Consider the following 17,894-nt stretch of genomic DNA (forward strand, 5'->3'; position numbering starts at 1 on the left):
AATGGTGCCTTGGATTAAAAATGGACTTCAACAAAAACAGAAAGTCTATACACTCATGTGAACGGAACAGCTCTCTACTCAATGATCTCTGGTTCATGGAAGAAAGAAAGAGAGAAATTGAAGACTTTGCATAATTCAATGAAAATTGCATCAAAACATACCCAAACTTATGAAAATCAATGAAAGTGATGTTAACAGGACAGGTCAAAGCACTAAGTGCCTGCATAAAGAAACTTCAAAATTCTCAAACCAGCAATCTAAAAGTACACCTAAAAGCTCAGAGGAATGGATACAGAAAATGTGGTACATCTACACAATGGAATGTTACCCAGCTATCAAAAACAATGACTTTATGAAATTCGTAGGCAAATGGTTGGAACTGGAAAATATCATCCTGAGTGAGGTAACCCAATCACAGAAAAACACACATGGTATGCACTCATGATAAGTGGCTATTAGCCCACATGCTTGAATTACCCTAGATGCCTAGAACAAATGAAACTCAAGACGGATGATCAAAATGTGAATGCTTCGCTTCTTCTTTAAAAGGGGAACAAGAATACCCTTGGCAGGGAATAGAGAGGCAAAGATTAAAACAGACACAGAAGGAACACCCATTCAGAGCCTTCTCCACATGTGGCCCATACATATACAGCCATCCAATTAGACAAGATGGATGAAGCAAAGAATTGCAGGCAGACAGGAGCCGGATGTAGATCGCTCCTGAGAGACACAGCCAAAATACAGCAAACACAGAGGCGTATGCCAGCAGCAAACCACTGAACTGAGAATAGGACCCCCGTTGAAGGAATCAGAGAAAGAACTGGAAGAGCTTGAAGGGGCTCGAGACCCCATATGTACAACAATGCCAAGCAACCAGAGCTTCCAGGGACTAAGCCACTACCTAAAGACTATACATGGACTGACCCTGGACACTGACCTCATAGGTAGCAATGAATATCCTAGTAAGATCACCAGTGGAAGGGGAAGCCCTGGGTCCTGCTAAGACTGAACCCCCAGTGAGCCAGATGGTTGGGGGGAGGGCGGCAATGGGGGGAGGATGGAGATGGGAACACCCATAAGGAAGGGGGTGGGGGAGGGGGATATTTGCCTGGAAGCCGGGAAAGGGAATAACACTCGAAATGTATATAAGAAATACTCAAGTTAATAAAAAAAAAAAACTAGGGAGGAGAAGGAAGAGGAAGAAGAGAAAGAGAGGAAGAAGAAAAGGAAGAAGGAGGAGAAGAGGAAGGAAAAGAAGGGGGAGGAAGAGGAAATAGCAGGGAAAAACTTAAAATCAGGGCTGAAATCAACAAATTAGAAACAAAGAGAGCAATACAAAGAAGCAACAAAACCAAGAGCTGGTTCTTTGAGAAAATCAACAAGGTAGACAAACCCTTAGACAAACTAACTATAAGACAAAGAGTCTGGGACCAGATAAAATCAAAAACAAAAATGGAAACATAATAGTAGAAAATGAAGAAAATAAAAGAAACACTAAGTTCTACTTCAAAAGCTGGCACTAAACAAAATAGGAAAATCTAAACAAAATGGTTGATTTCCTAGACAGATACCACAGAGCTAAGTTAAACCCAGATCAGTTAAACTATTTAAGTAGTCCCATAACCCCTAAGGAAATAGAAGTAGTCATTAATAGTGTCTCAATCAATAAAAGCCCAGGGCCAGATGGTTTTAGCATATAATTCTACCAGACTTTCAAAAAGATTTAATACTAATACTCTGTAAAGTATTCTACAAAATAGAAACAGGAATACAGCCAAACATATTCTATGAGGCACAATCACCCTGAAAACAAGAACAAATACTCAACAAAGAAAGAGAATTTCAGACAAATTTCTCTTATGAACAAAATGTAAAAATACTCAATAAAATACTCACAAAATGAATCCAAGAACACATTAAAACATCTGTGATCAAGAAGGCTTCATCTCAGGAATGCAGGGATTCTTCAATATGTGAAAAATCCATCAACATAATCCACCATATAAACAAACTGAAAGGCAAAATCCACATGATCATCTCATTAAATAATGAATAAAACCTTTGACAATATCCAACCTATCTTTGTGTTAACAGTCTTGGAGAGATCAGGGATACAAAATGCATACCTAAACATAATAAAAGCAATATACAACAAGACAATAGCTAATATTAATTTAAAGAGAGAGAAATTAAAAGCAATTCTACTAAAATCAAGGATAAGATAAAGCTGCCCACTCTCTTCCTATATATTCAATAGAGTACTTGACAAAAAAGCATAACCAAACAATGAAAAACAAAAAGAAAACTTCAAAAACTAGTGCTGGTCTAACTGTATGTCTTATGTAGAAGAATGCAAATATGTTTATCCTTATCACCCTGAACAAAACTCAAGTCTAGATGGATCAAAGACCTCAACGTAAACCTGGAAAAACTAAACCTAATAGAAGAGAAAGTGGGAATAATCTTGAACACATTTGTCTTAGTCAGGATTTCTATTCCTTCACAAATATCATGACCAAGAAACAAGTTGGGGAGGAAAAAGTTTATTCCGCTTACATTCCCACATTGCTGTTCATCACCAAAGGAAGTCAGGACTGGAACTCAAGCAAGTCAGGAAGCAGGAGCTGGTGCAGAGGCCGTGAAGATTATGTAACTTACTGGCTTGTTTCTTCTGGCTTGTTCTGTTAGCTTTTTTATAAAACTACCAGCCCAGGGATGGCACCACCCACCTTTGATCACTAATCAAGAAAATGCCTTACAGCTAGATCTCATGGAGGCCTATCCTCAAGGGAAGCTACTTATTATGTGATAACACCAGCTTGTGTCAAGCTGACACACAAAACCAGCCAGTACAACATTGGTACAGAAGACAATTTCCTGAACAGAAGACCAAAATCTCAGACTCTAACATCAACTATTGATATGGACCTCATGAAACTGAGAAGCTTCTGTAAGGCAAAGATATCTATATCTATATCTATATCTATATCTATATCTATATCTATATCTATATCTATATCTATATCTATATCTATATCTATATCTACATCTACATCTACATCTACATCTACATCTACATCCATATCCACATCCATATCTATATCTATCTGTATCTATATCCCTATCTATCTATCTATCTATCTATCTATCTATCTATCTATCATCTATCTATTCTCTCCCTCTCTCTCCCTCTTTCTCTCCCTCTAGACAATGACATAGAGACATAGACATAGAGACAGGGAGAGAGAGAGTGAGAGAAAGGGAGAGAAAGAGAGAGACAGAGACAGAGATGGAGAGAGACAGAGACAGAGAGAGAGAATAGATGTAGATATATCTAAGGACTGCCTGGTTTGGTCTCAGCAAGAGAAGATGTGTCTGATGCCTGAGACACTTGAGGTCCCAGGGACAGGGGGTGCTTGGTGGGGAGAGCACACCCTCAGAGGCAAGTGGGAGGAGGAATGGAATAAGGAACTATTGGAGGAGGCTGAAATGTAAATTAAAAAAGTATTTTTTTAAAAAAAAATGGGGTATAGAGCTAAGCAGATAATTTCCAACAGAGGAATCTTTAATGGCCAAGAAGTACTGAAAGAAATGTTCAGCAGCCTTAGTCATCAAGGCAATCCAAATCAAAGTGACCCTGAGAGTCTACCTTATACCAATCAGATAGGCTAAGATCAAAAACTCAAGTGACAGCACATGAAATACTACTCAGCTTTTAAAAACAAAGATATCACCAACTTTTCAGGTAAATGGATAGTACTTAAGAATTATCCTGAATGAGGTAATTGAGAACCAAAAAGTCACATATAGTATGTATTCATTTATAAGTAGACATTAATCACAAAGTTCAAAATAAGTATGCTACAGTCTGAAAGCTCAAAGAAACTGGGTAATAAAGAGGGAGGGTGTGGAAATCTCACTCAGAAGGGGAGACTAAATAATTATTGGAGATGAATGGAAAGAGGAAATTGGGAAGGTTAGGGGCTGTGGAGGTTATGGGGTTGGCAATCAGGTGTTGGGAGGGGATGCTGGGAGGTCTGGGAATGAGACTGCAAATATGGGGGGGGGCTCTCTGGTGACTAGCTGGAAGCCTGGGACAGCAGAGGATATGGGCGTATATGACAGTTACTCCCAGTGAGATTCCTATGAGAGGATTATAGAAACTGAAATGGCCATTTCCTGTAGTTAGGCAGGCGTTCCAGAGAACTGTGGAGTGGCAGAGGGACATCAATAGACTCATGAAACCATCAACCCAAAATCTGTCTAAATAAATGTGCAAAGACAGAGATGGAGCAGAGACTGAAGGAACAGCCATCCAAGGACGGCTCCAATTTGAGACCCATCCCACGTGAGAGAGACAACCTCTGATAATATTGATTCTCTGATATACTTGCAGACAGAAACCTAGCAAAACTGTCTCCCAAGAGGCCTCATCCATCAGCTGACAGTGGCAGATGGAGAGACCAACAACCAACCATCAGGCGGTGCTGGGGAGTCTTGTGAACGATTTAGGGAAAGAGATGAGCAAGCCAGAGGGATCATCACAAGAGGCCATAGAGTCAACTATGTCCTCCTGGTACCATGGGGCTTTACAGGGCCTTGGACACCAAACAGAGAGCTGGGCTTAGATCCTCTTCATATCCGTGGTAAAAGTTCAACTTGGTCTTCAAGTGGGTTTCCTAACAAGTAGAGTGGGGTCTGTCTAGGTCTCTGTCCCCTGCCATTGGATCTCCTACCCCTTCCTAGACTACCTAGTTAGGCCTCAGTGGGATAGGATGTGCTCAGCCCTGCTGAGATTAGCTGTCTCACAATAAGGTGGTTCCCAAGGGTGCCTCCCCTTCTCAGAGAAGGGCTAGAACTACAGTAATAGGGATTTATAATGGTGAGACTGGAAAGAGAGGAGAGAGGGGGCTTGTGATTGGGATGTAAAATGAATTAAAAATTTATTGGAGGAAAAAAGAAATAGGCACATTTTGCAGGTATCAAAACAAAATTCCAACATGATTTCTTTCAGTCAGACAAGCACATCTAGGTAGGAACATGAAACATTCAGTCATTATTTGAATTTGTATGTGTCATAATTTGTTAAAAGATCATTATGTGGGTTTCAAACAACTGCCTGATGCAGGGCTATTCCAAAAGCTGTTGCCTGTATGTATGATATGTTCTTCTACCTGGACTCTGTTATCTGACCTCAGTAGGAGAAGAAGCATCTAGTCTAGTAGAGACTTGAAGTGCTAGGGTCAGGGAATACCCAGGAGCCTCCTCCACCAACTCAGAAGAGATTGGGAGGGAAAATGGGGGAAGGAATGTGTGTGGGGTGACCCAGGAAGAGGGAGAGTGAATGGAATGTAAAGTGAATAAGTATAAAATAAAGTTAAATTTAACAAAAGAAAGAAAGAATATTACGATGGCCAGCCAAACACCAACATGTGTGTATAAATAGAATTTATATAAACATCTTGCAAATGCATAATTACACATACATACTATATCTCTAACTATATCCACATAGATTTCTATGTAGGTTTGTTTCAAAACTAATATATGATATTGTTAGGGATTTCCCTATATTTGCAAATGAGCTTTATGTAATGTTACTAAGAGTAATAGGAAGATATTTATAAATTAGTGATCAGGTCAGTTTACGTGGTTTCCTTAAAATCTGAAAGAGGGAAAAGACAATGTATAAACAATTCGCCTAGGTATTAAAATATTTGGAATTTCCTTCTTCCACAAGTTTGCAACATCAGTGTGTATAGAAAAGGCCAAGGAATGGGTTCATCTGTTTCCCCACCTTTAAACCACAGGGAGTGGTTCTAATGTGTATGATGCAAAACACAATATGAAAATTAATGAGCTAAGGGAGTGTGTACTTGGCAACTACATCCTAGGCAAGAGCTAATGGTATGAAGCAAAGCAATAATTTAAGTCTTGTAATCTGAGAAACAGCATGTTGACTTTTTCACTTCTGATGGAATATTCAAATCAGGACTCGCAAACTAACTTCTCATCTATACTCTGTGTCTGTCATGTGGAAATGAATATTAATCTCTTCCTACATTTACAATAGTCATTAGTTTAAAAGAGATGATCTCATATGAGATTTGGTGAACAAGAAAGAGGTTTTAAGACATACTTGACTTTAATGAGCTTATAAGTAGGATGGGTAGTGGAGAAAGCAAGAAATAATACATAAAATACATAAGTTCCTTCAAAATTTTGTCTCTGACATGATTCAGAATGTGCTCAAAGACAAATGGGAAACATATCAAGATAATAACCTGAATGTCCCTAAGATCATTATTTTACAGTTATGTTAAGAACAAAAGGAAGGGAGGGACAAGGGAGAGAAAGAGAATGGGGGTATGGGATAGGGGAACATGATCTGGTATTGGGTGGGGGAAAAGGACGGAAGCCATGAGGGCCAGCAGAAAGAATGGAAACAGGTGACCTTTGGAGAAAGATGATTGGGAGGACTCTCTAGAATGTACCAGAGACCCAGGAAGTGAGAGATTCTCAGGAATCAAGGGGGCAGGGTAGATGAAAGGCCCTACGGTGGGGAGAGGGAACTTATTGAATCCACCAACAACAGAAAGACATCAAGGGAGGGAAGGGGTTGCTATCCTACAGCCAAAGCTCTAACCCATACTTCTTCCTGTCTGAAAGAAATGCAGGGATGGAAATGGAGATGAGCCAGAGAAAAGGAGGTCTGGTGACAGGCCCAAAGTGGGATCCAGCTCAAGGGGAAGCCCGAAGACTTGGCACCATTACTGAGGCTCTGGGGCATTCACAAAACGGGTCCTACCATGATTCCTCTCCAAATGACCCAACAAGCAGCTGAAAGAGTCAGATGCATATACGTATAACCAGCCAACGAACAGAAGCTGCTGACCCCTCTGGTTGAATTAGGGAAAAGCTGGAGAAAGCTAAGGAGGAGGGCAACCCTGTAGGAAGACCAGCAGTATCAATTAACCTGAAGCCCTGAGATCTCTTCGACACTGGATCACCAACCAGGCAGCATACACCAGCTGAGATGAGGCCTCCAACACATATACAGCAGTAGACTCCAGGATCTGTGTTCAGTCAGAGAAGATGCAACTAACCCTCAAGAGACTGGAGGCCCCAGGAAGTTTAGAGGTCTAGTGGGATCAGTGAGGTAGGGACATCCTTGTGGAAATGGGAGAGGGGAAGTGCAGGGTGGGGAAGGAGCTATGGGATGTGGAACTCTCAGGGGTGGACCGGGAGGGGAATAAAATCTGGAGTGTATAGATAAATAAATTAAACTATAAATTAATTATTTAAAAATAGTAAAAAAAGAAAGAAAGAACGAATGGGCTGAAGCATGATTTATAAGACAGGTTACTTAGAGACAGTAGAGTATTACCAATTATACATGACCTTTCCTTATATTCTGTGCTTGTAAATTTTGCATGTAAAACATCCCAAAAGATTACCTGAGCCAGGCAGTGACATATTATGATCACACTGTGAAGGACACAGGCCAAGCCTTTATTCATTCTCTGTAGGGCTGCGTTACTCCAGTTTGCCAGTTCTTCCTCACTGTTTTGTCTTATTAGTTCACCTCCACAGTGGTTATCAGGGATATGTTCTCTTCACTCTTGCTTCCGCCCTCTCTCCACACTGATTTGTAATGCTTATATAACGAAGCACAATTTTCAGAAAGTGATTACATAGAATGCTCTGGATAGAATGCTTGGCCCCGGTATGGCTGAGTTCTTTTAGGTTGTGTTTAATGGAGGCGTATGGGGGCAGAAAGAAGAGAAGCACAGACTCCCTTTGAAAATAATAGCAGTCTGTATATTTCTAAGGCCAGAATGTACATTTGCAAATCCCAGTGATAACAGGCTATGTAGCTAACTAGAAAAACATGAGGTCAAGTGGAACCAGTTAAGCCAGGATCGTCTCCAGAACCTGCTGGCAAGGTCTATTGTGTTCAACAGTATGTGAAATTAGTACTCCTTCAGCCTCCCCAGGAAGACAGCATCCACATTCATTTCTTTACTAAAACCCTGCTATTGAGCATTCATTCCCACTAGTCTACCAAAATTTCTGCGAAATCTGAGATATAACCATGACTTATTTCATAGTCTTCTTCTGCTTGGCTATTTCTGTAGCCATTGACTCAAAAGTTTATTGTCTTGTCTCTTATTTCATTTAAGGAGCAGTATGCTACTACAGCATTGTGTAAAATATTAAGTGAAAAATTGGAACTGACTATTGTGAACTTGAGTGGACATAAGAGGTAACATATTGATTGTCAAACAAAAAAGGATACAAATTATTAGTTTTCTTAAAATCCATTAGTCACGTCAGTTGTTTGTTTAAATCAAGTGTGAAACACTTGAGCAGTATTTGAGAAGTACAATTTCAGGCAAAGATGTTACATAATTTCTACTGCAATTATCCAGATTAGGTAAAAAGAACGTACAATGATTAAAGAATTGCATAATTGCCAGAGGCTGAGTACAAACATTAGCAATAGAAAGTCTCCAAAACATACACACATTCATAAAATGGACTCATCTTAAGCATCTTCCAAAAAAGGAGGGACTCAATATTGTTCACTGACAGTCATCATTCAAGGATGACTACCCTCGCTTTCCCTTTATCCCTCATTTTCATGCCAGAGGGATTAAACATCTCCATGAGACAGGTAGAGTTAGGTATAAATATAATAGAATGAAAAGAATGCACCTGCCAAACACATATTCTCTTTTCTACAGAAAAGGAGTCCCAGTCTATAGTAATGTTTAGCCTAGAGAAGATAAAGTTAGTGATTTGAATAATCCCCAATTTTTTTTACGTTCCAACCTCTAAAAATTTAATTACGTCAGAGTGAATGAAAAAACTGTAGATTCTGATTAATGGAAAGAATATTCGATTCTGAACAAATTTAAATAAACAATGAGAGATAAAATAAAGATCTTAAGAGATAATAGACCACATAAATAATGAAGAAGAAACGTAGAAAAATGAGGAAAGACCCAAATGAGGAGGATTAGAGGGTGCAACAGAAGAGAGGGGAAGGGAGGATCACTAAAACAGTAAAGCTGGTTTAAAAAGTCAGAAGAAAACCTAGTATTTTATAAGTTCTCATATAGTGTGATTGAAGTTACCCTACACAGAGATTAATACTCCATCCAGAAGCTTCAAAATAAACAACAATAACAACACAACATCCTCCTCCAAAAAGCCCACTGCCACATATGGGATACCTCCCTCTGGGTAGTTGCTCAAGGGAGTCAAATAGTTAATAAAGTAACATATAAACAGTATAGGCTATTGCCCTTCTTCTTGCTTGCCCACCAGAACTTGAGAGTTAGACCCGGTTCTGAAGTACCAAACATTTATTTTTTTCACAGAACATAGAGAAAGGAAGCCACTATGGTCCTGGAGAGTTACCTGATTTTTTAATACTAGAGAAAATTCATAAATAATTTTAAACAAGTATAAGCTCCTGGACCTATATTAATGATCAGCTTGATTGGAGATGCCCATCAGTGCCACAGTGGTATAAATATTATGGTATTAACCAACTGTTTTCTAACTAGACTTAAGACCTCCACCATAGGAGGAAACTATTGCCTACTCTTGTAGATCTGGCAAAGATCCCATGTCTATTGAGCTCATAGGACCAATGGGAGATGTTATTACTATTACTTTTAACCATCAACATAATAGTTTGAACTTCTTTCTAATATACTTGTCTCTATAGCCTTAGAGTAAAGCAGTGCTCAATTTCCATGGGAGAAGCTTTTTGTTGATGTTTTCAGTAGACAGTAGGTAACAGAGTTCACAACTTGTCAAAGTACCAAGAATAAATGTTTATGACATATTTAAGGCCAAATGGGAAATCTAAACCACAACCTCTGACTTCAAGAAGCAGCAATACAGAGAGAGGCAGGAGGACAGAATAAGGGCCAGAGGTTAGGGGGGGCTGCATGAGAATAGTGTTTTCCTGGACAGTAAAGGACATTTTGCTTTCACAAAATGTCTTGTGGTTGCTGGAACAAGATCTGTACAACATTAGGCCAGTTAACACTACATCAAGGATGAGGGAGGTAATCGTAAGCCTTCTACCCAAGAACTTAGGAGCTCTTATAAATTGGTGACTGCTGGGAGAAGGAAAGTCAGTTCAGCAGGAATGTGATACATGGTAGCTTGACCATATACTGTTATGGAAGGCTTCATACCCACAAGCTTTGGGTGGCACACATTTTTCATTCTATAGGTTATTGAAACAAAGAAAGGAAGAAAGAAAAAATAAATATGTGAAATAAAGTTGGGAGTAAACATGGTGTTTGAGGAACATCAAGGAAAAGTTGAGTAGATCATAACAAATTGATATGATCGAAAGACTTTGTTTACACATTTAATCTGCTCAAACAAGTAAAATTAGTGAAATGTTTTTATTCTGTATGCCTTGTTTGTTTGGTATATCAGACACATATTTAATGTGGACAATTTAGAAAGCAGATAGAAACAGAACAATTAAACTCACATTAGTTTCACCAAGGTTGGTTAATTACTATATTTCTACTTTAAAGACAAACACAAGCATGCCCTTCAAATTACTCTATAATTCTCTGATGAGATGTAAGTTATCAAGTTTTCCAATGCTTGTCAAAGTTCCAAAAGCTGGGATTGATTATCATTCTTTGTGTTTTTAATACCCAATACTTAGTCCTATAACACTTGCATTTTATATTAAATTACCTGTTAAATTGTTTTTTTCTACCACTCTGTTTAAAAGAATTCTAAAATGACTAGACAATTGTCCTCATATATGTGCATTCTCTTTTCTGAGTATGGGCTGCTTTCATCAGTATAAAAAGATATCCCTCACATCTTCTTACTGCATGACAAGGTTAAAATTGCTTGTGTATCTAGACAAACACTAGACTCTTAATTGGTTTCTTGTCTGGTACTAAATCTGTAAAAGAGATCCTAACAAAAGTTTGAACATTTCATGTTTGTCTCTAAAGGAAGGGAAACCACATGGCAATAATTTTGGAGGCCCTAGAGGACCAGGTCTTAATCTCACCATGTGCCCCAAACAAATTTTCCAATGCTTAACTCAAAATAGGGTCCTGTTCAGAATCTACCAACTTTCTATGTCCCCAAATTACAGACAAGCCAGGCTTTTTATGTTATACAAAGCCGTCAGTTGACCCATGTCAACATTTCCAATTTTAAAAACTATGAGCTAATAAACAGGCTATATTTCAAACTGTTAATTTTATATAGCAATAGAAAAATGTTATACAAAATTTGCCTCATAACTTTCTTAAAAACAAAATCTTACTCAAGATAATAAACTCAGGATTCTGCACATTGCATGGCAAAAAATGTTGAGAACATGAATTTATACAAGAATGTGATGGACCTGTGAGAATTACAATGTGGTTCCATATGCATAAGTTGGTAACTATACATTTAGTATCAAAGTGCTTTATCTTCTTTCTGTTGTGATAAATTATTCTAATAAAGTCAATTTAAGGGAGACAATTGATTTTCACTACACTTGCAGTTGAAGACCATCATGACAGCTTAAAGGGAAGGCATGGTTGTAGGAGCAAGAGGCTTGAATAGTGATATTTTATACACACAAAATAAACCAGAGAATTTTAAAGAGACAGACTATAAAATTGCAATGTTTGTGTAAGTAAATCATTCCCTAGTGACCTCCTACCCCTTAGAGATTTCACTAGCAGCATCTGGGGACTGAATGTTCCCTGTAAGCCTATCAGAGACATTTATCAATCAAACCACAACACATTGCCACAAGAGAGAAAGTATTCTTGATACACAGAAGTTTTCTGGGATAGGGGTGGACATTTACAATTTTGTGATAATTATACACTAACTCTGAGCTCTTTAATTCTGTTCCTGAGGTCCATGTAATTTTTAAAGTAAGCTCTTGAAAATGGAAAAGACAAAAACATTGTTCTGTTGTATCTTTACATTATTCTTATATATAAAATTTCCATAAGTGATCTGTGTTGAATTCAGACGCCCATTGAGAACTATAGAAGCATTTATTTAAATCTCATTTGGAACTTGGTAACATAGGAGAAGGAAAGCTTTAAAAAAATCATTTCTCTAAAGCAGTTCTCAAATGTAGCTATCAGCAAATTAATCATTTCATCCAAACAATCTAACAATTTGAATTTCTTGTAAGGATACTGTGACCTTTATTCTATAACTTCAAATTCATGTTTCCTATTCTACTTTGAATAATAGAATACAATGAACATAATTAAAATTAAAGATACTTTGAAATTCACTTGGTTTGATGCTCTTATCACCTATGTTGCATGAGAAAAAAACAGAGAAAGGGAGAGAGACAGAGAGAGACAGAGAGTGACAGAGAGAGACAGAGAGCTAGCCCACCAAAACTGGGCTTTTGCCTCCAGAAAGACAAGAATTCTTGATTGTGATATTTAAAATCACTCCAGGTGATTGTACTATGCTACAAAGATGGGGAAAAACTATGCTTCCAGCCTTGTCTTTTCATAATTCTCTATTAATGATGGTTTATACCTTGCTTTTTAATGGGAGACTGAAGGGTAATGGCTCCTTTGCTATGAATTTATTCTATTACCATTTACTTCAAGGATTTTAAGGATCCTGTAGGATCTCTGTAGGCAAGACCTTCCAAGTAAGTCTTTGTTTCCTTATAACTAGTTCCTCAAAGCAACACAAGTCATCTTTTCAGTAAGATATTCCTAGAACCCTGGTTACTTTTAAATCATTGTTGAAATTAGTGTGGGCAAACTCTATTTTCTTCAGTGACTCCTTTATACTGAGAAGTTAAAATATACTGCATTGCTAATATATAAAGCTGTTGTTTCATTTCTATGTTTAAGTTCTTTGCGTTTACACACCATATCTTAGAGCAATGAGAAAAGAAAGGATAAAATAATGGAACTCCAGGCTTTGTAACCATACAGAAACTAACTGAACTTTCTTTAAAATTATCTTAAAGAGAGGCATACTTAGATAAAATTTAACAGAAGTTGCCAAAAATGTTAAGAGAACCATGAAATTTGACTACAGCAGAAATATATTATACAAACATTCTTAGTTACCTTTCCAAACTCTAATGATTGTGTGAAAGAGACGGGCAATAGATTATGGGGGAAAAAGGTCACCAACATCTGGTTAGAACTACTGTAAAATGAAGTCAAGAAAAAAGTGTGAAACATAGGGAAAGAGGAGAGGAAAACAGAGAGACAGAGAAAGAGAAAGGCAAAAAAGACAGAAGGCAGAGAGAATAAAGAGAGGAGGGAAAGAAGAAAAATATCAGATATGTGCCGGGTGATGTCCTAATCGCATTCATAGCAAGTGATTAATTAGGCATGAGTCTTCATATCAATTTTGGTTCTAATCATATCAGGCTACATTAAATGAGTTTCAGAGACATGTTCTCTATCATTTTGAATTACAAAGTGAAAAAGGAGTGAGAAGTGCTGTGGCAGGAATCTATCAGCACGCTCTCAATGTTAAAAGTCCCTCCTTCATCATATACTCTCAAGTTATTCTTAAGTCATTCACAGCAAAACTTCTATTATAATTGTTGTGTTTAATTATCTTGACTGTAGACTCAAATAATGAGGAAAGGATGAGTTCCACTTACAGAAATGTAAAATACCGAGGAAGGTATTACATGTGCTTATATTTGCAATATGGATGCCTCATAGACTGTACTTGAATCAGTTGCATCTCTGTTGATATGATAAAAATACCATAATCAAAATCAACTTATAGAAGAAAGAGTTTATTTTGACTTATGGTTCCAGATGCAGGGTCCATAGTAGCAAGAAAGGTATGGTGTCTGGTTGGTTGCCAGATTAGAAACTCAGTTGATCACATTTCATGACACAAGAAGCTAAGAAAGCAAGCTGGAAGTAGAAGAAGGCTATACACTCTCAGCTTTTAACTTTCTTTTTTTTTTGTTTCTAGAACAAAAGTGTTTTTATTTACCAATGAACCTATTTTTTTAAATTTTATTTTTTTATTAACTTGAGTATTTCTTATTTACATTTCGAATGTTTCCATTTCCCGGTTTCCCGGCAAACATCCCCCTCCCCCTCCCCCTCCCCTTCCTTATGGGTGTTCCCCTCCCCAACCTCCCCCCATTGCCGCCCTCCCCCCAACAGTCTAGTTCACTGGGGGTTCAGTTTTATCCGGACCCAGGGCTTCCCCTTCCACTGGTACTCTTAGTAGGATATTCATTGCTACCTATGAGGTCAGAGTCCAGGGTCAGTCCATGTATAGTCTTTAGGTAGTGGCTTAGTCCCTGGAAGCTCTGGTTGCTTGGCATTGTTGTACATATGGGGTCTCGAGCCCCTTCAAGCTCTTCCAGTTCTTTCTCTGATTCCTTCAACGGGGGTCCTATTCTCAGTTCAGTGGTTTGCTGCTGGCATTCGCCTCTGTATTTGCTGTATTCTGGCTGTGTCTTTCAGGAGAGATCTACATCCGACTCCTGTCGGTCTGCACTTCTTTGCTTCATCCATCTTGTCTAATTGGGTGGCTGTATATGTATGGGCCACATGTGGGGCAGGCTCTGAATGGGTGTTCCTTCTGTTTCTGTTTTAATCTTTGCCTCTCTATTCCCTGACAAGGGTGTTCTTGTTCCCCTTTTAAAGAAGGAGTGAAGCATTCACATTTTGATCATCTGTCTTGAGTTTCATGTGTTCTAGGCATCTAGGGTAATTCAAGCATTTGGGCTAATAGCCACTTATCAATGAGTACATACCATGTGTGTTTTTCTGTGATTGGGTTACCTCACTCAGGATGATATTTTCCAGTTCGATCCATTTGCCTACCACTTTCATAAAGTCATTGTTTTTGATAGCTGAGTAATATTCCACTGTGTAGATGTACCACATTTTCTGTACCCATTCCTCTGTTGAAGGGCATCTGGGTTCTTTCCAGCTTCTGGCTCTTATAAATAAGGCTGCTATGAACATAGTGGAGCACATGTCTTTTTTATGTGTTGGGGCATCTTTTGGGTATATGCCCAAGAGAGGTATAGCTGGATCCTCAGGCAGTTCAATGTCCAAATTTCTGAGGAACCTCCAGACTGATTTCCAGAATGGTTGTACCAGTTTGCAATCCCACCAACAATGGAGGAGTGTTCCTCTTTCTCCACATCCTCACCAGCATTTGCTGTCACCTGAGGTTTTGATCTTATCCATTCTGACTGGTGTGAGGTGAAATCTAAGGGTTGTTTTGATTTGCATTTCCCTTATGACTAAACATGTTGAACATTTCTTTAGGTGTTTCTCAGCCATTTGGCATTCCTCAGCTGTGAATTCTTTGTTTAGCTCTAAACCCCATTTTTAATAGGGTTATTTGTTTCCCTATGGTCTAACTTCTTGAGTTCTTTGTATATTTTGGATATAAGGCCTCTATCTGTTGTAGGATTGGTAAAGATCTTTTCCCAATCTGTTGGTTGCCGCTTTGTCCTAATCATAGTGTCCTTTGCCTTACAGAAGCTTTGCAGTTTTATGAGATCCCATTTGTCGATTCTTGATCTTAGAGCATAAGCCATTGGTGTTTTGTTCAGGAAATTTTCTCCAGTGCCCAAGTGTTCGAGATGCTGCCCTAGTTTTTCTTCTATTAGTTTGAGTGTGTCTGGTTTGATGTGGAGGTCCTTGATCCACTTGGACTTAAGCTTTGTACAGGGTGATAAGCATGGATCGATCTGCATTCTTCTACATGTTGACCTCCAGTTGAACCAGCATCAGTTGCTGAAAATGCTATCTTTTTTCCATTGGATGGTTTTGGCTCCTTTGTCAAAAATCAAGTGCCCATAGGTGTGCGGGTTCATTTCTGGGTCTTCAATTCTGTTCCATTGGTCTATCTGTCTGTCTCTGTACCAATACCATGCAGTTTTTATCACTATTGCTCTGTAATACTGCTTGAGTTCAGGGATAGTGATTCCCCCTGAAGTCTTTTATTGTTGAGGATAGTTTTAGCTATCCTGGGTTTTTTGTTATTCCAGATGAATTTGCAAATTGTTCTGTCTAACTCTTTGAAGAAATGGATTGGTATTTTGATGGGGATTGCATTGAATCTGTAAATCGCTTTTGGTAAAATGGCCATTTTTACTATATTAATCCTGCCAATCCATGAGCATGGGAGATCTTTCCATCTTCTGAGGTCTTCTTCAATTTCTTTCTTCAGAGTCTTGAAGTTCTTATTGTACAGATCTTTTACTTGCTTGTTTAAAGTCACACCGAGGTACTTTATATTATTTGGATCTATTATGAAGGGTGTCGTTTCCCTAATTTCTTTCTCTTTTGTGTAGAGGAAGGCTACTGATTTATTTGAGTTAATTTTATACCCAGCCACTTTGCTGAAGTTGTTTATCAGCTTTAGTAGTTCTGTGGTGGAACTTTTGGGATCACTTAAATATACTATCATATCATCTGCCATAGAAAGAATCAACAGAACCAAACTTGGTTCTTTGAGAAAATCAACAAGATAGATAAACCCTTAGCCAGACTAACGAGAGGACACAGAGAGTGTGTCCAAATTAACAAAATCAGAAATGAAAAGGGAGACATAACTACAGATTCAGAGGAAATTCAAAAAATCATAAGATCTTACTATAAAAGCCTATATTCAACAAAACTTGAAAATCTTTAGGAAATGGACAACTTCCTAGACAGATACCAGGTACCGAAGTTAAATCAGGAACAGATAAACCAGTTAAACAACCCCATAACTCCTAAGGAAATAGAAGCATTCATTAAAGGTCTCCCAACCAAAAAGAGCCCAGGTCCAGACGGGTTTAGTGCAGAATTCTATCAGACCTTCATAGAAGACCTCATGCCAATATTATCCAAACTATTCCACAAAACTGAAACAGATTGAGCACTACCGAATTCCTTCTATGAAGCCACAATTACTCTTATACCTAAACCACACAAAGACACAACAAAGAAAGAGAACTTCAGACCAATTTCCCTTATGAATATCGACGCAAAAATACTCAATAAAATTCTGGCAAACCGAATCCAAGAGCACATCAAAACAATCATCCACCATGATCAAGTAGGCTTCATCCCAGGCATGCAGGGATGGTTTAATATACGGAAAACCATTAGCGTGATCCATTATATAAACAAACTGAAAGAACAAAACCACATGATCGTTTCATTAGATGCTGAGAAAGCATTTGACAAAATTCAACACCCCTTCATGATAAAAGTCCTGGAAAGAATAGGAATTCAAGGCCCTTACCTAAATATAGTAAAAGCCATATACAGCAAACCAGTTGCTAACATTAAACTAAATGGAGAGAAACTTGAAGCAATCCCACTAAAATTAGGGACTAGACAAGGCTGCCCACTCTCTCCCTACTTATTCAATATAGTTCTTGAAGTTCTAGCCAGAGCAATCAGACAACAAAAGGAGGTCAAGTGGATACAGATCAGAAAAGAAGAAGTCAAAATATTACTATTTGCAGATGATATGATAGTATATTTAAGTGATTCCAAAAGTTCCACCAGAGAACTACTAAAGCTGATAAGCTTTTAACTTTCTAAGGCAGATGCAGTAATTTACACAATGAGGTTCCTCATTCTAAAAGTTGTGTAATCTTGCAAACAGTGCCATCAGTCGAGGACCAAACATTCAAATACATTGGCCATTTATATGTTTTTCCTATTAGAGATATTTCTCATTCTATCTACCACAGTAGCACAATACAATTATTGTATAATATTGTCAAAACAGAAATAAGGACATTTTGAAACAATTTTCCCAATTGGGAACATTCTATCATGGGTAATAAGATTTACACAAGACTAAAGAAAGACTGGATTGTCTTTGGAAAGTATGTTTGTGGTTTT

The 17,894-nt window shown here is 38.2% G+C and overlaps 1 long non-coding RNA gene across 3 annotated transcripts in view; it reads right to left on the bottom strand.

Moving 5' to 3' along the window:
- Window positions 1-17,894, bottom strand: part of LOC103691446 (uncharacterized) — a 272,183-nt gene that overhangs the window by 15,470 nt on the left and 238,819 nt on the right. For all 3 annotated transcript variants that reach the window (XR_010064065.1, XR_005500597.2, XR_005500598.2), the window contains one exon: window positions 1,900-2,014. This is a non-coding gene — a long non-coding RNA (uncharacterized LOC103691446). The remainder of the gene's footprint in view (window positions 1-1,899; window positions 2,015-17,894) is intronic.

The sequence above is a fragment of the Rattus norvegicus genome, chromosome 2 (assembly GCF_036323735.1).
Source record: "Rattus norvegicus strain BN/NHsdMcwi chromosome 2, GRCr8, whole genome shotgun sequence".
NCBI classification, from domain to species: Eukaryota; Metazoa; Chordata; class Mammalia; order Rodentia; family Muridae; genus Rattus; species Rattus norvegicus.